Source organism: Rattus rattus, chromosome 16 (assembly GCF_011064425.1).
Source record: "Rattus rattus isolate New Zealand chromosome 16, Rrattus_CSIRO_v1, whole genome shotgun sequence".
In the NCBI taxonomy this organism is placed as follows: Eukaryota; Metazoa; Chordata; class Mammalia; order Rodentia; family Muridae; genus Rattus; species Rattus rattus.
In genome coordinates, this window is record NC_046169.1 from 13,406,390 (window position 1) to 13,415,033 (window position 8,644).

Consider the following 8,644-nt stretch of genomic DNA (forward strand, 5'->3'; position numbering starts at 1 on the left):
ACATATGTATATGTGTGTATGTGTTATATGCATGTGTGTCACTAAATATATGTGTGTATATATTGTGTATGTGTATATGTGTATGTGGTGTGAATATGTGTATGTCTGCATGTGCATGTATCTGTCATTACATGTGTGTGTGTATGTATTGTGTGGGTGATATGTTGTGTATACATATGTATATGCATGGTGTGTTTGTCTGTGCATGTGTCGCTACCCATGTGTGGAGTTCAGAGGACAAGTTTCAGGACTCAGTTCTCTCTACCATGTGGGTCCTGAGGATTGAACTCAGGTCATCGGGTTTGGTGGCAAGGGCCTTTATCCTCTGAGTCATGACACCAGCCCTTGGTTTGTTTTTGTGCCCCTCCCAACCCCCGAAGCCCAGCATGGCCTAGAACACCAGGTAATCCTCCTGTCTCTGCCTTCTAAGTGGGAGCCTCTGCATCTATTGCATGGCAGCTTCCTTGGGATTAAAACACCTCCTTCAAGGGATTTGCGGAGGTGAACCATGTCTGGAAAAGTGAAAACTTGGAAGCCCCTCAAAGACCCCTCCCAGATTTTATAAAAGGAATCAGTAACTGCCAGGGAGGAGTGTGGCCAGCAGACCTAGGAGGGGACAGAGTCTCAGGCCGGCAGCTCCCTGTGCATCTTGCAGAGAGAGCTTGCAGCTTTTCTGAGCTGTCTCCCGTGTCGGGGTGGACTTTTCGGTGATGCATCCCTTTTGGGTCATCCTTGCTCCATGAGTAACCATCCACCCATGGTCCCGTTAGTAACCCCACTAAAAACTGATCCGCTCACCAGGCTTTGGTGTCATCTTTACTTTGGCCTGGCCTGGAATTTCTGGCCAAGGATGACCCTGAACTCCTGGCTGCTCCTGCCTCCACCCCCAAATGCTGGATGGAAAAGGAGCCCAGGGCTTCATGCGTGCTAGGCAAGCATTCTACATTGCCAGCCATGTTTCAGTATCTTAGTGGTCAAGTCACTTGTTCAGGACCACTACCTTCTCAGTGGCTGAGGTCAAAGTTCCAAATTCATTCCTACATGGACCTGTGGCCCAAACCCTTGTGAGTCACAAAGGATGTGGACCAGAGGTGGGCACAATTATGAGACCACACCCCTACACTTGGGTATCTCAGCAGTGTCCCTGAAATGGGAACTTGTCAGTGAGGGACATTCCCATTACTTAGGTGACACGGAAAGACAGCAATGTTGATCACTCTTCAAAGGGTCAAGATCTAGAGAGCTCTCTAGTGGAGTAAATTTCATCTGGAGATGATTGGAAACCCTGTGAGCAGGTGATTTTTCCAGCCAGATCTCTCTCTCTCTCTCTCTCTCTCTCTCTCTCTCTCTCTCTCTCTCTCCAAAGTTCCATAGCTGACCTCACACCCACCATGTAGCCTAGGTTAGCCATAATGTGATAGTCTAGGTCTGTCATTCCAGCAAGGGGACCTGAGTTAGTCAGGGTTCCCTGGAGGAACAGAGTTTATAGAAATGTGTGCACGCGCGTGTGTGTGTGTGTGTGTGTGTGTGTGTGTGTGTGTGTTTGTGTAGAAAGAGAGAGGGGGAGAGTGAGAGAGCAAGAGAGCATTTATGGGGTTGGGGATTTAGCTCAGTGGTAGAGCGCTTGCCTAGGAAGCGCAAGGCCCTGGGTTCAGTCCCCCGCTCCGAAAAAAAGAACCAAAAAAAAAAAAAAGAGAGAGAGCATTTATTAGAATGACTAACATGTCCTTCATATAGGCTGCCAGCAGACGGTATGGTTCATATTAAAGGTGGATCTTCCCACCTCCAAGATCAACATTAGAAGTGGGTCTTCCCAAGCCAGGAGGTAGTGGCTCCTGCCTTTAATTCCAGCACTTGGAGGCAGAGGCAGGTAGATCTCTGAGTTCAAGGCTATCCTGGTCTATAGAGCAAGTTCCAGGGCAGCCAGGGCTACATAGAGAAAACCTACCTCGAGCCACCCTACTACCACCACCACCACCACCACCAAAAAGTGAGTCTTCCCATGTCAAATGATTTAATCAAGAAAAAAATCTGGGCTGGAGAGATGGCCCAGTGGTGAGCACTGACTGCTCTTCCAGAGGTCCTGAGTTCAAATCCCAGCAACCACATGGTGCCTCACAACCATCTGTAATGGGATCTGATGCCTTCTTCTGGTGTGTCTGAAGACAGTGATAGTGTGGGTTGGGGATCTAGCTCAGTGGTAGAGCGCTTGCCTAGCAAGTGCAAGGCCCTGGGTTCGGTCCTCAGCTCCGAAAAAAAGAAAGAAAGAAAAAAAGACAGTTGGGGTTGGGGATTTAGCTCAGTGGTAGAGCGCTTGCCTAGCAAGTGCAAGGCCCTGGGTTTGGTCCCCAGCTCCGAAAAAAAGAAAAAAGAAAAAAAAAAAAAACCAGTGACAGTGTATTCACATACATGGAATAAATAAGTAAATATTTTTAAAAAAATCCCTCACAGATGTGCCCAGATATATGGATTTTAAGTAGTACTAGATATAGTCAAGTCGACAACCAAGAATAACCATCACAGAACCTGAATCTGAAGACAGCCTGGGCTACATACTGTGACTCTGTCTCAAAAGAGAAATGAGGTGGCTGGTGAGATGGGTCAGCCAGTTAAAGTACTCACTACACTACAGTCTGACAACCCTGGAATGGACAGAAGTTGAATATGGTGGTGCACATCTTTAGTCCCAGCAATCCTATGGAGAGATTGGAAGCAGAGACAGGAGGACTTCCGAAAGGGTCCAGGCTAGGCAGCCTGGAGTATGCAATGCAACAGAAACAAGAGAGACCCTGCTTCAACAGGATTGATACAGACTATTAAAACCTGCCCTCTGACCTTCAGATATGTGCCACAGCACATGCATGCCTGTACGTGCACTCACACACGTTCAGGCATGCGCTACGAATCCTTTTTAGAAGAAAAGAAAAGCGGACTGGAGAGAGAGTTCTATTGGCTCCAGATTTCCATGTTTTAAACTCACACGCGCAAGAAGCCAGGCACAGTGGCGTGCGCTTATAAACCCAGCACTGGGGAAGCAGAGACAGGAGATCCCTGTGTGCCCTCGCAGCCTGCCTAACAACCTTAGTGAGTTCCTAGCCAGTGAAAGACCCTGTTTTCCACGAGATGGGAGCTGGAGAGATGGTTTAGCAGTTAAGGATGTGTACCACTGTTGAGAAGGACCCGAGTTTGGTTTCTAGCATCCACAGGTGGCTCACAATCATCTGTAACTGAGCTCCAGTAAACTTTGATGCCTGTGACTTCTGAGGGCACCTGTACACGTTCATGAACCATTGCCACATACATGTAATTTAAAAAACAACACTTTTCCTTTTCTTTTCTCTCCTTTCTTTCTCTCCTTTCTTTCTCTCCTTTCTTTCTCTCCTTTCTTTCTCTCCTCTTTCTCTCCTTTCTTTCCTTTCTTTCTCTCCTTTCTTACTCTTTCTCCTTCCTTCCTTCCTTCCTTCCTTTCTTTCTTTCTTTCTTTCTTTCTTTCTTTCTTTCTTTCTTTCTTTCTTTCTTTCTTTCTGTTTCGTTTCAGGCTGGTCTTAAACTCAGAGATCTGCCTGCCTCTGCCTCCCCAGTGTTGGGATTAAAGACATGCACTGCCACCACCTGGCTACAATTTTTTTTAAGGTGAATGAAGCCTAAGAATTGAAAGTGAAGTTGATTTCTGGCCTCTACACATTCGTAAGCATACATAAGCACCTGCACACGGGAACATGTACACACATACAGAGGAAAATCAGAGAACAGTGCAGAGCAATGGCTCAGCTGCTAAGAATACTTATTGCTCTTGCAGAGGACCCCGGTTCAGTGTCCAGCACCCACATGGGGTTTTATAACTGTCTAAAACTCCAGTTCCAGAGGAGCTGATACTCTTTTCTGACCTCAGAGCACCAGGCATATTGATATATGTGCAGGCCAAACACTCCTACAGAAAATAAAAATAGATCTTAAGCCCCACCCAAACCCCAGAAAGGAAGCCTGATGCCTGGAGGAGGTAAGCTAAGACAGACACATTGCTCAGTAGAATCAAACGTCTCCCAGCCATGGTTAGTTCTTCCCCAGTCCCACCCCATCCCCACCTATAGAGAAAGTCCTGTCACACATTGCATCGGGTGTCACTCCTGGGGGTTCCCAGGGAGACCACTGACTCCAAAACCCTTCCCCCCATTTCTTAGTTATTTCCCTCAGGCATTTGGGATTCAAGACGGACAAACCAATGCACAGAAGTCTCCTGAGACCAGGAGTCTAGAGGTACCTCTCCTTCATGCTACAAGCATCAACGACTCTTCCTGTCGCACTGTCACTCCCCGTGACTATGACGGGGACTCATTTCCTCATGAACTGCCTAGGCTATTTTCAGACAATTGTTGAAAAGCAGTTCTCAGGCCACCAGCCAGGGCTGCCTCCCTGGGCTTCTGTTTGACAGGCAAGTTTGCCTTACTGGAGACTAGCTGCCCAAAAGCTCTCAGGTGTCAAGTGCACAAGCTACTGGGCCATCGCTGTCTGGCCCCACCTCTGCTCCTAGAGATGGAACCTAGGATTTTCCATATTCTAGGGAAATTCTCTACCACTGAGCCACTCCCCAGCCCCCCACTGGGGGATTCTAGGCAGGGGCTCTACCACTGAGCCACTCCCCAGCCCCCCACTGGGGGATTCTAAAATTTTTTTTTTTTTCCGGGGCTGGGGATCGAACCCAGGACCTTGTGCTTCCTAGGCAAGCGCTCTACCACTGAGCCAAATCCCCAACCCCCTCACTGGGGGATTCTAGGCTGAGGCTCTACCACTGAGCCACACCCCAGCCCCTCACTGGGGGATTCTAGGCAAGGGCTCTACTACTGAGCCACTCTCCAGCCCCTCACTGGGGATTCTAGGCAGGGGCTCTACCACTGAGCCACACCCCCAGGGATTCTAGGCAGGGGCTCTACCACTGAGCCATGCCCCAGGCCCCATCTACCATGAAAAACTGGCAACATATTTATCATTTAACAAACACTTTGAAAAAAAAGTGAGCCCTGAGGCCATGACAAACACTTTACTGACTGAGCCACTGTCAGGATTTTTGAGACAAGGTCCTGTATGTAGCCCAGGCTGGCTCAGAATTCAAGATCTTCCCCCCTCAGACCCCTCAGAGATTATAGGCATGCAGGTCACTCCTGGGTCATAGGCCTCCTGAAGCCGCTGTTGCTGAGGCTTGGCAGCAGGGAATTTAATCAGCCTACCTTGAACCCTCTGTTAGGAATATTCTTCCGCAGAGGAAATCCCGGACATTTCCCTGGACTGTGGATAGGCACCAAGCTGCTCTCTTGGGGGAGACACAGACATGTTGCTGGCATATAGCTCTGGGACCCAGGTGACATGAGGCTTCTGAAACAGAAAAGCCAATTCTAAATTTAGTGGGCAGAGAGGCTGGGAAAAGAACAGCATGTCCCGGGCATCCAAGGCACTATTCCAGGCCTCACCACTATGACACTTCTCAGCAGCTTACCCATTTGACAGGTAAGTAAACTGAGGCCAGAGATAAAACTTACATAATACTACACAGCTGGTAGGTAACTGGTGAGCTCCACCTCAACACCGGAAATCCTGTGCCTAGTCGCTACCTCTACATGAGCCCCTGAAAACTAGGCCCTCTCCTGGGTAAGTTAGTGGCATTGAATGTAGACGTGAGGAGACACTTAGAGGGGAGGAAGCTCCAGGCAGCCTGCAGTTTATTCCAACTGTTTATGCCTCAGGTGTCACCTGCTTCCAGTAACTAGCCGTCTGACCTTATTAGTCAGAGTTCTCTGGAGGAACAGAATGGAAAGAATGAATCTATATCTATGTCTATGTCTATGTCTATATCTATAGATACAAACGGATTTATTAGAATGGCTTACAGGTTGTCTTAGGGTTTAACTGCCGTGAACAGATGCCATGACCAAGCCAACTCTAATAAGGACACTGAATTGGGGCTGGCTCACAGGTTCAGAGGCTCAGTCCATCATCATCAAGGCAGGAGCGTGGCATCATCCAGACAGGCATGGCGCAGGAGACGCTGAGAGTTCTACACCTTGTTCCAAAGGCAGCTATGAGAAGACTGGCTTCCAGGGAGCTAGGATGAGGAGGGTCTTAAAGCCCACACCCACAGAGACACACTTACTCCAACGAGGCCACACCTCCTAAGTGTGCCACTCCCTGGGCCAAGCATATGCAAACCATCCCACAGGCTGTGGTCCAGCTAGTCCCACAATGGCTGTGTACCAACGGAGGGTCTAAGAACCCATGAGGCCGATGTCTCAGCCATGACGTGTGAACATGAACATGCTAGGACTATGAAATGTGCCAGCCAAGGCATGGACTTGGTAGTAAGAGTAGGGGCAAGTGGCCAAGAGAGAGCCAGCTTCCTTCTTCCTAGCAAGACTTTACACAGACTGCCAGCGTCTCTTTCCACCTGAAAACATCTGGATTAAACTGGGCGGTGATGGTACATACTTTTAATCCCAGCACTCAGAAGGCAGAGGTAGGCAGATCTCTGTGAGTTTGAGGCCAGCCTGGTTTACAGAGTGAGTTCCAGGATAGCCAGGGCTACACAGAAAAACCCTATCTCAAAAACCAAACCAACCAACCAACTAAACAAACAGACACAAAGATCTGAATTAAAAGTGCCTCTTCCCACTTTGAGTGATTTAATTAAGGGAAAAAAAATCCCTCACTGATGCATCCAAGCCAGGGCATTTCAGTTAATTCCAGATGTGGTCAAACTGATAACTGAGAATGTCCATCACAGGGTCTCAGTGGCCTGGGGACAGCAAGAAAATGATTGTTTCAAAGCAGTTGTGGTGGCACTCTTGTGTCATGCCAGGCACCAGAAGCAGAGGCAGGAGGATTCTAAGTTTGAGGTTAAGGTGTGCGGTCCTATCTCAAAAACAAATATAGGGGCTGGAGAGATGGCTCAGCGGTTAAGAGCACTGACTGCTCTTCCAGAGGTCCTGAGTTCAAATCCCAGCAACCACATGGTGGCTCACAACCATCTGTAATGGGATCCGATGCCCTGTTCTGGTGTATCTGAAGAGAGCAGCAGGGTGCACACATACATAAAAACACCACCACCACCACCAAAATGAAAACAAAAACAAAAACAAAACAAATCTATAGGGGCTAGAGAAATGGCTCAGTGCTTAAAGCTGTGGGTACACATACAGGGCAAGGCAGTGGGGCAGAGATCAGTGTCAGTTGCCTTCCCTGCTTGCTTTTCTTCCTTTCTTTCTTCTCTCCCCCAACCCCTCTCTCTTGAGACAGGGTTTTCTCTATGTAGCCCTGGCTGTCCTGGAACTCGCTATGTAGACAAAGCTGGCCTTGAACTCAGAGATCCTCCTGCTTCTGCCTCCCCAGTGCTATAAGTGAAGACATATGCCGCCAAACCCTACTTTTTTCTTTTAAAGATTTATTTATTTATTTTATGTATAAGTATACTGTCGCTGTCTTCACACCCACCAGAAGAGGGCATCGGATCCCATTACAGATGGTTGTGAGTCACCATGTGGTTGCCGGGAATTGAACTCAGGACCTCTGGAAGAGCAGTCAGTGCTCTTAACTCCTGAGCCATCTCTCCAGCCCACTTATCTACTTTTAAATTAAAAAAAAATGTTTTTTAGCCAGGTATGGTGGTACATGCTTTTAATCCCAGTACTCAGGAGGCAGAACCAGGAGAATTTCTGAATTCCAGAGCATCCAGGGCTACATGGGGAAACCTGTCTTGAAAAAACAAACCAAAAATGTCTTCATCCCTGGTGCATGATGGTTACAGGTCATAGGGGAAGGGGTGGGTTTGGTGTACCAACTTGCTCAAGGTCCTTGGAGAGGGAGCTGGCTGAGCAGCAAGGAAGGGGAGACCAGAAGGGAGCTAGCTGGATAGAGGACAGCAGTGGTCCTGATGGAGGAGCTTAGCTCCCCTTTCACTGGAATGGATGAAGCCCGGGTCCTCAGAGAGATGCTGAGCCAGGTGAATCTGGAGTTCCTAGCTTCCTTCCTCTTCCTTGGTGTCCCCACTTCACATGTCCCTGAATGGATGCTAGGGCAGACATCTGCCCTTTATGTGCCAGAGCTTCCTCGGTGCTCTGGCCTCGCTCTGAGGATACCTGACAGGGTCTGTCTTGGCATGCCATATGGTACACCCTGTGGTGGGAGTTCCAGCAGGGATGCGGCGAGGCTTTGCAGGCACTGAAGCTGGTACCACAGAGAGGGAGAGTTGCTGCAAGTGATGTGGGGATGCTGGGTCCATACGGGGAGCCCCAGAGCCCCCGAGACACTGTCCACCACCAGGCACAGCAGTATGAGGCTTAGGCTGGCAGATGGGGACAGCTGCTTCCTGCCACTGGGGCAGTTAGACCGCAGCAGCTGCAGGTCTGCTCAGAGTTATTTCCCAGCACCCCTACTACATTTGTTCTGCGGGACTCTGTCCAACCTTCCCCAACAGGTCCTCAAGCAGGACTCGGGCTGAGCTGGGCCCCACTGTCGCTAGGTTAGGATCTAGTGGAGTAAACAGACTTCCCATCATTCCGTCTGTTTTTTGCTTTTGTTCTGGGTCACCATCTCTCTATGTGGCACCAGCTGTGCTGGAACTCACTAGACCAGGCTGGCCTCCAACTCGCAGAGATCC